The 15,947-nt window shown below is 35.2% G+C and overlaps 1 protein-coding gene across 7 annotated transcripts in view; it reads right to left on the reverse strand.

Annotated features, from left to right (window-relative positions):
• The window catches only part of LOC135198078 (sex-lethal homolog), a 299,138-nt gene that overhangs the window by 21,201 nt on the left and 261,990 nt on the right, over positions 1-15,947 (reverse strand). The window lies entirely within an intron of this gene.

Below are 15,947 nucleotides of genomic sequence, written 5' to 3' on the forward strand. Positions count from 1 at the left end.
AATAACATTTAATGGTTGGAATTTTATTAACTATTCATATAAATTACTAGGGATAACATTTAATGGTTGGCATTTTATTAACTATTCATATAAAATACTATCTTTAAATTCCATCCCAATTTAACTGGCTTTCAACAACTTTTAAATTATCTATTTAGACAATCCAAGTAAATCTTACTAACAACTTGCCCTGCCAAAGTTATACAAAAATTAATAATTCTAATCCCCTTACAGTAGGAATAAAATGCATATGTTAAATTTTCACAAAGGGGTATGCTATGATAAAACCTACTAATATATTCCAATTATAAGTTAAATTAATCAACATCAAGGAAGAAAACCATCAAATAGACAACCTGCATTCTTTCTGTAAAATAACAAGAAAGAATGGGTTTTTATAAAAAAAAATCTTCCTGTCAAAGATAATCCTTTACATAAGAAATCTCTGACTGAGAGAGGTACCAAAAGCTAAGACTGTTGTCATCTCTTTACTAATGCCAAGAGATAAGCATGCCTGTTTTTCTTAAGCATAATGTATGAGCTACGTTTAAATACTTTTCAGTTTATGCTCTATAATTACTACTATACTAGTGTTATAATAAAATGCTTATATTAATACACACTGAGGAATGAGTTAATAATTCAACACATTTTCAAATTTTTCGTTACTGTTCATTTGCACACAGAAACAGGCATCTGATCTTGGCATCAGCAATTCAATATTGCTTTGAAATTTGGAAATACATACTGCAATGCACAAAGATAAAGTAGATGAGTGGTCGCTGAGGAAACAAGAAAACCTGACTAGTACTTTAGGGTCTACCATTTTTCTGGAGGGAAGTTTCTGACAAAATTGTTGGATTAAAACTACACGTATAGCTTTTTTACTTTTCTTTATCTTTGTAAAGATCTCAAAAACAAAGAACCTCCAAGTGAGACCAGTAAAAAACTTTACTAAGAAAAATAATAAAAATACCAGACTGTGACATAAAAACCTTTAATTGATTTTCAAGTGTTATCCGAAAAAAAATTATATATATATATATATATATAATTAATATATTATATCTATATATATATATATATATATATATATATATATATATATATACTGAATATACATATTATATTATGGCCAACCCTAGTACAACTGCTTGTGTGATTATTTGTTCATAAAACCCAAACAAATCCTTTGAATCCCTAGTGTCTATAAGTAGTAAAATGAAGCCATCCTATTGACATTCTGGATAACATGTCAAAAGTTTTAATAAATAGTGTAACCATATGATGAACTCACTATCACTGTAAAATTCAAGTTTTCTAAATCAATTCAATAGCAGACTGATACTACAAAATATCCTGAAGTTTGAATGTGTACTGGCAAATTGCCAAAATGTCAGATTTGCACCAAAACCTAATACGTAATTCTGATTAACCTCACCACACGCTCACAGCAGTAAACACTTCAATTAATCAAGAGTAAAGAAATAACCAGCACTGCCAAAGAACAATAAATAAGCCTTCAATACTAACATTAACTTGCTTTGGTCAGTGACAGCAAAATAATTTTGAAATATATTAAATATGAGAAAAAAATATATTCCTACGGAATTATACCTTAAAATATTGATCAAAAACTGCATCATTATCAATGATATATTTTATCATTTAAAAATGCATATATAAATGATAATTGTGTTTTGTGTGTTTGTATACTTTGTAAAGTAACATTTATAACATAATCTGACCTTGTTACCAATAAAGGATACAGTAATACCTTGAGATATGAGTATAATTCATTCATGGACCAAGCTCGTAAGTCAATTTGCTCGTATCTCGATTCAATTTTTCCCATATAAAATAACTGACAAAAATTTAATCCGTTCCAGCCCCCTAAAAACACCCTGCCAGCTGCTTCGCCTTAATCCACAGCAACAGAAGCCTCTCCATCCCATCGTTTATATTTGTCCATAACTTAAGACATGATGGTTATGCCTTTGACAGCATCCTTCTGTTTGAGGACTGTACATATTGTCGATGTACTCCACTTATAATTGCATGCCAACTCACTATGTTTATCGATAACTTCATGCTTCATCTCCATCATTATCAAGCGTTTTTTCTTCTCAATGCCGACCATACCCCTCACTTTCTTAGGTCCCATCACTTATTACAAAGAATGTTCACAATTACAGTGAAAATCATGTAAATAATGCAAACAACATGGGAGATGCTCGGGAGATGTGTACGGAAGTCGATGACCACGTGAACTGAACAAGTGAAGCAAGCTTTGAGCGCTCTGTAAGCGTGCTCATATCTCAATGCGCAATTTTACTTGGAGGCTGGCTCATATCTCGGAATGCTTGCATGTTGGAGCACTCGTATGCTGAGGTATTACCATAAATAAGAATCTCTTGGCATAAGCCAAATTCCAATGAAGCTGAAGTTACCATACTTTTACTTTCATGGGAACATGTTAACAGCCCAAAAATTAAGTGAAGAGTAAATGGAGGACATTTTGAACAGGTGACTACAAAATGGGAGCATATGTGGTAATAACTGTTGGTGAGAGAGGTGATGCACACCTGCAGAAAAATTATAAGGATACCATAGATAAAGAAGGTATGTACATGAAACAGGATAAGGAACCTTAACTCAAGAGATACAAAAGTAGCAGGCCAGTAGGAAGGTCCACAAATTCAAACTAAAACGGGCATACCTTAATACCTAAAACGTGACAATTCTCAGAAAGTCACCACAAAAGACAAAAAGCAAGAAAAGAGAACTTGTTAATGCAAAAGCATTAATGATAATTATATGATATCTGATGGTACTTGAAAAGGGATGAAATGGAATGGTACATCTCAAGAGTCAAGTAAGTGCATCAAATTTGGAGACCCATCTTGTTTTCCAAGGTTAAAATGATCATATGGGTACTTTCCACTAAGCAGTACCCGGTTAATGGCAGGGGTTCCATTCCAAGCCACGCGCCAATAACCGAAAATCGTCGTTAGCAGGAATATCACAGTAATTATAGTAATAGATGGCATTTATGACGCCACAAGCACCAATAAACTGATTATAGACACTGATAATCCGCTCTACCAACGTCAATAAACCGCCCACTGATACCAATAAACCAGCTGATAAAACAGCTACCAATGCAGATAAAATGGATACCAATGCTGATAAACCGCTTACCGGCGCAGAAAATCTGATTAATGATGTTGCGTCGTAAACCAAAAGACCATTAACTGATGCAGCCAATAAGAGGGGACTGCCTGTACGTATATAGTTTGTCTGTGATTTATCTGTACTAAAGATGAGTAAAAAGTGTACCACAAATTTTGAGCTGCAAACTTTTAAAATTTTATATAAACAAAAATTTTTCTAAAGTTCCCATTTGATCTAATGCAATAAAAAAATGCTGCACTGAAATATAATGCAATACAGACTCCTAATAAAGCTAAAACCACGTTTTAACCAATAACTTCATAGAGAGGATTCTAAACTTTCATGTTGCAGGGTCTGGCCCTCTCATAACTAACAAAACTGGTGTGCATCAAAGTAACTATTGAGCCAAACCTTGAATATTCAAGATATCCCACCACTAACAGTATTTCCTAACAACTTCTAGCCAAAAATGACCTGTTCTTGAAACTAATCATTTACTTCAAACCTAGTTGGCAATGAACCATGTATGTACATATACTATATGAACAAGCCAACAAAAGCAACCTTAAAGAGTAGTTGTTGGAAAAGAAGTTTTATATTAAGTGGATGGTTTACTGTATTCAACAGTAGCAGACTTCAAGTACATTATAGCTATTAAACATGAGCAGACTTTGAGTACCTTATACCTGTATGAATCCAATTCTACATCATCTTCATGTTCTAAAGTTGGCCCGCAGGAGCATGTTCAATACTGGATTGAAAGAACAAACACACAAAAGATTCCTTAACACACGAACTATCAGGACAAAATAAAAAGGCAATCTAAAATAACTACTGTAATAATCAGAGCCTCAAAATTACCAAAAACCTACTGTATACCCACAAAGTATCTTAGTTGGAAGAAAAGGATTCAGTGCTAAAAGGACTATATAGATTTACAACTCAACAAAAGTTTATACATATTGCATAAATACTGTACGCCTTCTCATCAAATATCACGTAATGTTGTTTTTTAAATACTTGGCAAATTACTAGATGTACCATGTGAATATGACATAACATCAACAACCAGCAGGTTTCACAATGTAGAAATACTAGCAGTAATTTCTAGCATATTCTGGTTAACATCAGCAATTCTCACTGAAAGGTTATCAAAATTTTCTCATCCTTTATTAAGGAATGAATCTTGCGTTCCTTTTGAATCAACATAAATTGGTGACAATAACATTCAACTAAATTTCTGTGTTGGTGATTTCAATGCACATAAAATGCTATTACAGGTTTCCAAGATTAATCATGGTGACAGGGAAGTTGACAAATTTTCAGGTCTATGTGTATGGTATGGAATACCATACAGAAATTCTTTAATTTCATGACCAAGCAGTTCACACAGTACTCAGATGATCTAGAAAGTCCTTTTTTTTGTCTTGATAAAAGATCCAAAGACAAAATGTATAAAAACATTGATCACTGCAGCCCTCTTATAAGTAATTTGCATTTTTTCTTTTGTATTTTTTCTAACTTACAAACCTAAGGTCTTTACATATGGGATTAACTTTCAACAAGCTGGAAAATCAGCTGTAAAACTTGAACACCTGCAAGGCGTTATGGTAATAGCTACCAATGGAAGGGGTGGAAGCACTACCCACCAAATCAATGTGCATTCAATGCTTATATGCCAGCATATACGATAAATGTTTGCATTAATAAACACTCACACAAACCATGTTGTGTTTAGTAGTTTTTCTCTTTCAATCTAGAACATTCATAAAAAAATGTTTCACCTCTTACCTACATATGCAGTTTCAGCATATCACAAGTATAAGGCACAAGAGAGAATTTCAATGTTAGTGTAATTTCTTTATTTTTTTTATTTTATACAAGGCATTTGGCAGTTTGGTTTTTGTTTATTTTATTATAGTATAGTACAGTACTTTCCAGTGTATTCTGTTGTTTATAAGCAGACTATAGTGTGCTGTTTGTTGTTTTTATAAGTTCATGTAATGTACAGATGTATATGGTTATGCAGTACGTACTGGCAAGGTAGGGAGATTGAGGGCACAAAGTGGACGTTTTGCACCAAATGTTTTTTCATCATACCAAAAAATTTCTATTTTATAAGGCAGGCCCTTAATGTATTAATCTGGATGCAGGAGAGATTACTGTACTCCAAGACTACTGTACTATGACAGACAGGGTAATATAGGCATAATGACCAGATCTGACTGATCAACAAAAACCAAACCAAAGCATCGCTCACAGAAGTCACAATAACGAGGGACACCAGAGTAGAGTGGAAAGAGAGAAAATTGGAAAGGACCAAGACATGCAGATTGAACAGAAAAGGCTACGGAATATGCCAGTAAAGGTTATGTCCATAATCATTGGAGCATTTGACACAGCACTAAAATCCCCAGAAAAAACAATATAATAAAAAAAATAAAATAATACTCCCATTGGTAAAAAAAAAAAAAAAAAAAAAAAAAAAAAAAAAAAAAAAAAACTATATACTACTAATAATAAAATGATAATGGAAGCACTATTATCTTCAGTGTATGTGAGTGTACATCTCACCCCCCCTTTCTGGTGCAGTGTTTTTATTTACATTTCACTTGATGTAGGAAAGTATTGTGATGAACTACATAATGTTACATATGTAAATTTTTCAAGCTGAATATGTATGGACATATGCATGCATTGCATTGTGTTACATACTCAATGTGTCTGCTCTATCTCTGCTTTTATGAAGTGATCAGAGAGCTTTGGGTTAAATAGAGAAGTCGCTAAAAAAGTTATGCTTGTTCGTAAAAATTAGATAATGGGTGTTTTCTGCTCGTGATTAATCTGCTCTCCGTGTGCCATTTAAAAAATTAAAATTCCCAAGAAACAATACATCTGGATCAGATAAGCCCAGTGAATTTATTACTGAAATAGTTTTTAAGATGATATTCTTTGTGATAAATATAATAGCAGGTAACACTGAGAGATTATATGAGTTATAATGTGGTGTGTGGGGAAGAGGAGGGGGGGGGGGGGGGGATAAGAGGAGAGAGGACCTTTCTGAATTTGTGTGTGGAACCATAAAACCAAATCTTGAAAATTTTAGATACAAAAGTGGGTGATAATTAGAGCATTTCCCCAGTTTTTCCCCTAATGTTCCATGCCACCAATCTCTACTCTTTGGAAACCTTCATATTAAAATCACTACAAATATCATTACAATTAGAATTATACTATGAGAAAAGCTAGTGGTAGGGGTTTGGGGAGGGTGCAAAGTAAGGGGGTTGAGGGAGAAGGGAAATTAAAATAAAGTGTCACAGAAGGGGACAGTGTGTTGGGAATTGGCTTAAGAGGTTGGGACACCGACTGATAAAAGCCTTATGTGGTTCATGAAGAGGAGGTCAAGTTATGAGGTTGTGAGGAAGTTGTGGAGGCAGGTGATGTGTGGTCAGCATTTCAGAGTTTGTGATGTCCTCATCGAAGGATGAATGGTGAGAACTAGTGCTTCCCATAATGGGTGAAATTTTAGGCAACTCCTCTTGCCTTATGGGCATGCCAAAGGCATCTGACAAGATATTGTGTCAAAAAATTTGCTTTAAATAATGTTAAAAAAAGAAAAAAAAATTCCAACTTACATCATTTGTATTTTACAATATTGGCATTTGACTAAAAAATTAAAGTAAAATGGGGTAGCGATATACATATCAGAAGAATCTAGTGTTACATGTGAAGACATATAGAGCTTTGCGTTATCACCCAATCTTTTCAGCTCATATATGGATGATTTATCAGAAAAACTAATCACAAAACTGGCTGCATGCAAAGTATTAATATTGTCAACCATACATTATTCTTTGATGATAATGTTGTATGCTTTGCATTTCCAAGTTGATGAGTGCTTTAAATACATAAATTCTGTAAAATTAAATGTTATTTCTCAAAAGAACATGATTGATTGATTGATTATGTCTGTTAAAAACTGGTGTCACAACATCTCGGTTATTGACACCGAAATAAATTTAGATAAAAAGTAGAATTAAATCTAAAATTAATTTAATATCCAAGAACAACCGTATGTTAATATTAATGGTACACTTATTCGTGCGTCAGCACTGACTCGGTAAATCGCTGGTTTTTCTGTGGAGCTTATCTCTAAATATAGTATATTGCGAACTAAATCATGAATTTTTTCATAGAGCATATCCACTAATTAATGTATTTTCATTGTATTTTTATGACTAAACACATTTTTTATGATAAAAATTATTTAGTAATTTTCAGGTACTATTACTAATACAGTAGTGCCTCAGGCTTCGAAATTCATCCGTTCCAGAAGGCTGGTCAAAATGTGATTTGTCCGAAATATGAAACTAATATTCCTATAAGAAATAGAGGGAATCTGGATAATTAGCTCCAGCCAACCAAAAAAGTCCCCCACTTCCATATTTTTCCCTATATTAATGTGTTCAAACGTAAAATCAAGTGTAAACTAGTAAAAACGACAAATTTTTAACCAATTTGAAAATTTTCATAGCCAACAAACCTTCGGTCTTAACAAAAGGATAATCTTCTAATGCCAGCTGGAAACCGGTTAAAAAAAAATCAGATTGTAAAGCAAGGAACCTGTGGCATCTGGCAACTCATGTGCATACAAGGTGGATGCTGGTCACCAACCGGGCTTGGAAATTCTACGAAGTAGAATTTTCAAAAACTTTTGTTGTTTGTGTGTATGATTTACAAAATGGCATGCTGCCAGCTGGGATGGAGGGAGGAGACAGGAACCCTTTGAGGAAACTGAAATGGTCACAGTAAGAGAGAGAGAGAGAGAGAGAGAGAGAGAGAGAGAGAGAGAGAGAGAGAGAGAGAGAGAGAGAGAGAGAGAGAGAGAGAGAGAGAACATTTTTTATTGTTGACAAGTTTACACTTGGATCTTAAGTGCCAAAGAGAGATTAATTATGCCACAATACATCAACTTATTGTCAGCAAACAGCAGAATTTAAAATAAACATGAGGATTTTGCAAACAAATACCGTATATACTCGCGTATCATGCAACTTTTGAAGACCTAATTTTGGAGTTGATTTAAGGGGGTCGCATCATACCTGAGATATAAAATTAGAGTATGGAATAATCACATATTAGTACCGTATGATATAATACAAATATAATGAATATGCATCTTTTCCAAGGATCTTATAAAAAGTTACATTTTACTTCACTGCATCCAATAACATTATATGTAATTTCATATTACTATTTGTTTGTATCATAAAATACAAACATAGCAATAAATCAGCTGAGGGCAATTACGAGATAATTTTGTTTTGCTGTATTGAACTAAAATCAGAGCGACTTTCTTGCTTCTTGTTAGTGCAAGTGAATCTCAAGATATTCTATTTATAAGGGACAAGGTTGTTTTACGCTATACAGTGTTTTCAAGTCGAAATACCAAATTTGTAACTAATTTGTATTTTTCATAACTAACAAACCTGAGGTCTTAACATTAGGATTTACTAGCGCCAAGCTGGAAACTGGTAGAATTAAAATTACACTTGTGAGATCCAGGGACTATTGGCACCTATACCAGGTCACAGGGCATGTATACCAAGAATGCCCACGGCTACCTGTGACCCACCAGTTATATTTCTAACCCAGTTTAGACTGCTAGAGGGGTGGTTCGAGGTGGGCCTTTACCTGTTAAGACCTCAGGTTTGTTAGTTATGAAAAATACAAATTAGTTACAAATTTGGTATTTGTTCATATACGGAACAAACCTTCGGTCTTAACATTAGGATAGACTTACTTATTGGAGGGAGGTAAGTCTCTATAACTGACTGGGAGTTTGCCACCTTATCCATTTCCGAATATATAGGGACATTCTAAGAGAATGGACAATGAACCTAGAACCAAAGATATAAGCGAATCTATTGGTTTCCCTTATTGGGTGTTGATACCATTCTATGGTTTACTCTTGTCCCCTGCAACTGGATCCACCTTCACCCCTCTCTTCCCTATTATCTAGAGGGGTGTGTTGCTACTGAAAAGTATATCATAACCTAAGATAGCTTCACAGTATGGCTGACCGACTCACCTGCATCTAGTCCGTTCCAGCACATGACGGTACTCTCCTTCATACTGCCCGTAGTTAAAGGAGTAGGAAGAAAGTAGTAAAGAAAAGACCAGTCATCCCATTCATTCTACTTTCATACCTTCATCTTAGACTAGACACAAACTGACCCGCCAGGGGTACTGGATGAGCTATATCACTTGTTGGGCTGCCACCACTGGACCCAAGGAAAAAGTGTCCAAGGATCTATGGGCAACGTCTTTCAAATAAAATGAGGTGAAAGTTGTTTGGCGTTTCCACACACCAGCTTTCAGAATATTATCTACAGACATGTTCTTCTTTAATGCCAGAGGAGCACTCAAGCCCCTGATGTCATGAGCTCTAGCTCCCACCTGGCTATCTGACCCTCTGTCTTCTGCCATATAAGCATCTCTGATCGTCTCCCTTAGCCAAAACGATATTGTATTCCTGGACACTTCCTTCTTGTTCCGTCCTGTACTTACGAACAACCTCCAGCACCCCGGCCTGAGGTGCCTTGTTCTTCTTAAGTACTCCCTTAGTGCCCTGACGGGGCACAGAAGCATCTCATCTTTGTCATTGTCTACAAAGTCTGCCAAGGAAGGTATGGTAAAGGAGTCAAATCTGCCGTCTACTATTGTTGGGTTTTGGGTCTTGGCCACAAATTCTGGGACAAACTCAAATACCATTGACCTCCAACCTCTCGAGTGCTTTATGAGATATGACAGGCCATGTAGCTCCCCCACTCTTTTGGTTGAAGCCAGGGCCAATAAGAAGACTGTCTTCAGGGTCAGGCTCCTATCCGTGGACTGCCTTAGTGGTTCGTAGGGGGGTTTTGTCAGACTACTCAGTACCATGGTCAGATCCCAAACTGGGGCTTTTAGCTCCTTTGGTGGACATGACTGTTCAAAGCTCCTCATCAGCATGGCCAACTCCCATGAAGACGAAATGTCCACTCCTTTCATTCGTAAGATCGAGGCTAGAGCCGCCCTGTACCCCTTCACTGCAGATACAGACATATGCTTTTCTGTTCTGAGATATATCAGAAAGTCTGCTAACTGCTGAATAGTGGTACAGAGTGGAGACAAGTTCCCTCTACGACACCAATCACAGTATGCTGACCACTTTCCTTGGTATACTGTCGCAGATGATTTTCTGATATTTCCTGCCATCTGAGTTGCTGACGATCCCGATGTTGAGGCAAAAATCTCCATCATACCATTTATACACTCTTCACTCACACTGAGCACACTCGGAGAAAGAAAAGGTAATAAGAAATGAAAAATGAAATGGATAAAAATGGGCAAACTGAAAAACCGGCTTTAAATCAGATAGACAGTAACACGTCTTATCTTAAAGGCGGTAGGAAAATAACTGGTGGGTCACACGTAGCCGTGGGCATTCTGGGTATACATGCCCCGTGACCTGGTATAGGTGCCAATAGTCCCTGGATCTTACTAGTGTAATTTCAATTCTACCGGTTTCCAGCTTGGCGCTAGTAAATCCTAATGTTAAGACCGAAGGTTTGTTCCGTATATGAACAAATATCACTTGAATACGTATCGTTTGTGAACAAAATTTAGTTATTTTTTTCGTTAGTAGATGGCACTAAGGGCATGTTTACTGTGTAAACAAAAATCAACAGATTCTGTTCAATATTTTTCACTTGATCTTATCAGAATATTACGAGCTTTACATATTTATCTTTTATTAGAGTGAAAACGGTGAAATGTGTTCTTTCATGGCCAATAGTTTTGATTAAAACACATTTCTCTCAAATATTGTTTATGGTCGAGTTTGATGGTACTATACCAAAGTTTGTGAGTTTCATCCACATTGCCGATGCACGATAATAGTTGTTAGCAGATCAACATTCTTTCCTCAGCTTCAGCTAAAACTTACAGGTTAAATTTAGCAGTATATGCCCTTGCCGATCTTTCCTCCATAGCGAGTAAGGATTAATGTAAGAATATATTAGTCCTATCCTCCATAAAGCCATTTGTAATATAACTACGATAATTTTTTGCTATCATACGGTGGTTGAAATCCAAGCAAAAACACAGTTGTTATTGGATTAGGTTGTTCATAGCAAATCTGTTGTTTCTGACTGTATGCATTTACACAAGTATAACATTACTAACAATACTTTTGGCATTTCTTTTACTTTTTTAAACTTGACAAGAAGATGGGATAGATAAAAGAAACGGAGGAAAAAGGGTACTCTAACTCAAAAAAAGGATTAGATAAAGAGGAGGAAAAGAGGTTAGCCTGTTGTTATTTGGTCTTGTTAATTTAACTCGCATGATACGTGAGATACATAATAAAATCATTTTTTAAGGATGAAAATTTGGGGGTCGCATGATATGCAAGATGGCATGTTACACGAGTATATATGGTAAGTACTAATGAGTAAAAAATGCAAGTAAGAAAACGAGTGAGAGAGATTAAAAAACTTTTCACAAGGAAGTTGTTTTAACAAACAATCGAAGCCATGCAGAAGCTGAATGTGAAACCAGTGTGTTTATTGATGAGCTAAGTTACTTTTACAGTGCTAAAAATCGTAAAAAGCAATTGTCACTCGACAGGTATTTTACTGTAACAAAAAGAAGTGATTTGGGCAAATCGAATGTAAGTGAACAGCAAAGCTGTAAAGTCAGTAGGAAGCAGACCCCCATCTCCCACCAACTTCCCATCCTTCTCCTCTCTATCGTCTCACTCTGTGCACCGAACACTGGCTCAAGAAAGATTTTTTTTCATTACTGTATTGCATTTGTTTTCATGTTATATCATTGTGTTAAATTTATTGTGAAATAACATTTTATTTTTTATGTGAATTGGTACCGCTTTTACCTATATATAGTAGATTTTAATTGTCTCCTCTTCTCTACAATATTACAATGCCTGGTAACTTATAACTCTCTCTCTCTCTCTCTCTCTCTCTCTCTCTTGTTTCTGAATTGCATTTGATTTTCATATTATGATGTTAAATTTATTGTGAAAATCCCTTTTTTATGTGAACTGTTATTGCCTTTACATATATACAGTACAGCGATCCCCCGTATTCGCGGGGGATGCGTCCCAGACGCCCCCGTGAATAGTTAGAACCCACGAATGTTTGGAACCCCTATAAAAACGCTAAAAAAAGCTATAGTTATCATTATACAGTCAACTCTCGTTATCCATGCCTAATTGGTTTCTGAAAATAGTTGTGGATATCAAAATCGCAGTTATGAAGTTGAAATAAATTTTACTTACAATGAGGTTAGGTTCCAAAAAAACCCATCATTTGTTGAAAAAATTGTATCTCGAATATAGCCTAGCCTATGCGGTAATTAGTAACATTTTCACATACTATATACCTAGCCTACACTACACAATATAGTTACTTTATGCATATGTAGTATAGTAACTATTGATATCAGTTAATTCTCTCAGTTCAATGTACTATATTGACTAATGATAATTCAGTACAAAGAGAAATTGAATAAAATTAACAAGAGTTAGCCTTGCGCGCACTATGATAATCTAATGCTTATACAGTAGCCTAGCCTATAGTATACTCAATTATTATTGGCTACTTCTGGAGGTTCAATGCATTCTACGTATGATAATTCAGTACAGAAAGAAATTGAACACGAAATGAGAATCAGATCATATAATAATTCAGAATAAAAAGAAATGAACAAAAAACAAGAATCGGATTCGCTCTGACTTCGGCATAATTGAACGGTGTTAGGTTTGCTGATGGCTTACATATACTAATTATAAAATACAAACATAATGAATATGCATCTTTTCCACGTTTTTTTTTTTTTTTAAGTTATACATTACTTGGCTTTATCCAGTAACATTGTATGTATCCATGATCATATTGTCGTATTATAAAATATTAACATAGCAGTCACTGTTTTGTTTTGGAAATCAGCTGATGAAGAATACGAGTTCACTTTGCCGTATTCAACCAAGACCACCAAGAGAGAGGTGGTCTTGATTCAACTCAATTCTCAACGAATTTTCTTGCTCCTAGTTAGCATAAATGAATATCTAGATACTCTATTTATAAGGAACAAAGTAATTTTTTGTTATATGATGTGTTTTTAAGCTGAAATTTAACTTTAATAAGTCTCATTGTGAACTTATTATTTTTTCGTTAATAGATTGCGTAAAAATCAGATTCCATTCATTATTTTCGCTTGTTTTCGTCGTAAAAGGAGCTTTACATTATTTATTTTTATCGATGTGTAAACAACAGTGAAATGTGCTCTTTGAATCATGCCCAGTAGTTTTTTATTAAAATAATTTTCTCTGTTTTATCCACGGTTATGTTTGAATCCATATCAAAGTTTGGGAGTTTTATCCATGCCTGAATATTATTTTATCAGCTTCAGCTACAACTTGCTGTTTAAATTTAACAGGATATTGCCTTGACGATCTCACAGCAAGTAAAGTTATTACATAAAATTATATCAGTCCTCTTCTACATAACATCATTTATAACAACTACGGTAATTGTTTACTATCGTACGATGGTTGAAATACAAGCAAAACTGATGTTGTTATTGGATTCGGTTGTCCTTAGCAAAAAAAATTGTTGTTTCTCATTCGGTTGTTCATGGCTGTACACATTTCTGCAACAGGTATAACGTTAAAACAATACTTTCATCATTCTCTTGAACTTTTTAACTTATTCAACTTAGAAGATGGCATAAAGATATGGAAGTAAAGAAGTTAGGTGATTGTCATTTGGCCTCCAGTTTAATATTTGATAATTCGGTGGGATAATTCGTAAACAAAATACGCAGAGCATTATTGGAACTACCGGGCATTTTAACAATGTACACACAAAGTTTTGAGCGCAATTTTCGGGTTTTGAACCGCACTGTTCAGCAATTTTTCACAATAAAAAATATTTACAGGCTCGCGTTGTTCAGCGATTTTTCGCGTTTACAAAATTTTGTTTAATTTACTGTTCTCACATTGTACCAAATTCATGATTATCAAACACGCAGATAACAAGTTTACCGTATATTATAAAAGAAAAACATGTTAATACGGTTTTTCTTGTAGGACGCAGTAGGCTGTCGAATACAGGTATAAACAAGATTATCGGTCAGTTCGAAGAACAAGTATTTGTTCAACAAATGATACAGAACTTTCTCAAAATATTTTAAATAAACAGAATTTTCTACATCAGAAAAGTTCGACAAACGAGGTACCACTGTATTAACATAAACAGCAAAATATCGATAAAATGCTAAATTAAAATTCCACAAAAACAAAAACCGCTTACTCTCTTCTCTCTCTCTCTCTCTTCAGTATAGTAAATATCTTTTATTGAAAAAACAGCAAAATTTTAATAAAATTTCATTTCCAGTACATAATAAACTACAGTTCATCATCGACTTATGTCGAGGGGATCCGTTCCAGCGCCGCGCTTCAAGTTGATTTCCGCCATAAGTTGGTTTTTCGGCATTAACGGCGCTTTAAAGCGCTCATGGTGCCGTAAATTAATGTGCCGCAAGCAATGTTAATTTAAAGCCTATTCTTACCATTAGCACTGTCAATGGCACTTGTGGCACCATAACTTGATCAACATCAAGTTGCAGAGCTGTAAAACCCTGTTAAGGGCGCTAAAAAAGCACAGTAAGATTGAGTTGCCGTAAGTTACTGCTGCTGTAAGTTGAGGATGCACTGTATAAAACTGATCTATTATTATCATAATACTACTTATTTATTAAAAAACTGATTGTCCCCATTTGTAACTGCTACTGTAAGTTGAAGTTGCCATTTTTTTTTTCTCTCCGATGTACTGAACCGTGCTTCATTACAAGTTTAGTAGTTTATTCTATGACTATCTCATATATTATAACACACTCTCTCTCTCCGATGTACTGAACTGTGGTTCATTACAAGTTTAGTAGTTGACTCTATGATTATCTCATATATTATAACACACACACACTCTCTCTCTCTGATGTACTGAACCGTGCTTCATTACAAGTTTAGTAGTTGACTCTATGATTATCACACATATTAGTGGTACCTCGACATACGAAAGACTCAACTTAAGAAAAATTAGAGTTACGAAACCAAATACGAGATTTTTTTGGCTCTACATAAAAAAATAGTTCAGGATACGAAAGGTTGTTGCTGTAAAGTCCCGAGATTCGCCCGGACCACTGATAACAATTTTAAAACTAGCGCGCCGCCAACTGAGTACTCGCCACCATCCTCCCGCTCTCCCATTGGTTCCTGATGCTAGTCACCGCCTTAAGATCCTGCTCTCCGATTGGTCAGCATCTCTCTCATGATCCCATCATGCATCTACGTAGCGGCGTGCTTTTTCGGCCACCTGGCAGCAGCATTGTTATCGTAAGCACGTGGAATCCATTTGTTCTATACGATTTTGTTTATTAACAAATTCGTTAGTGATTTCATTGTATTACTACTTTATCGTGTTGTGTGAGAACTTTACTTCATACGTATACTACATAACTTAATTACGTATACAGTATATACGTAGTCATGGGTCCCATGAAAGTTGAAGTTCATGGAAAGAAGAGGATGCTTTCTTTGGAGACAAAGATGGAGATAATTAAGAAGTATGAAGCTGGCATGTGATTGCCAAGGAATATGGCCGAAATCCATCGACAATAGGCACCATCCTTAAGCAGAAGGAAGCCATCAA

The sequence above is a fragment of the Macrobrachium nipponense genome, chromosome 21 (assembly GCF_015104395.2).
Source record: "Macrobrachium nipponense isolate FS-2020 chromosome 21, ASM1510439v2, whole genome shotgun sequence".
Lineage (NCBI taxonomy): Eukaryota > Metazoa > Arthropoda > Malacostraca > Decapoda > Palaemonidae > Macrobrachium > Macrobrachium nipponense.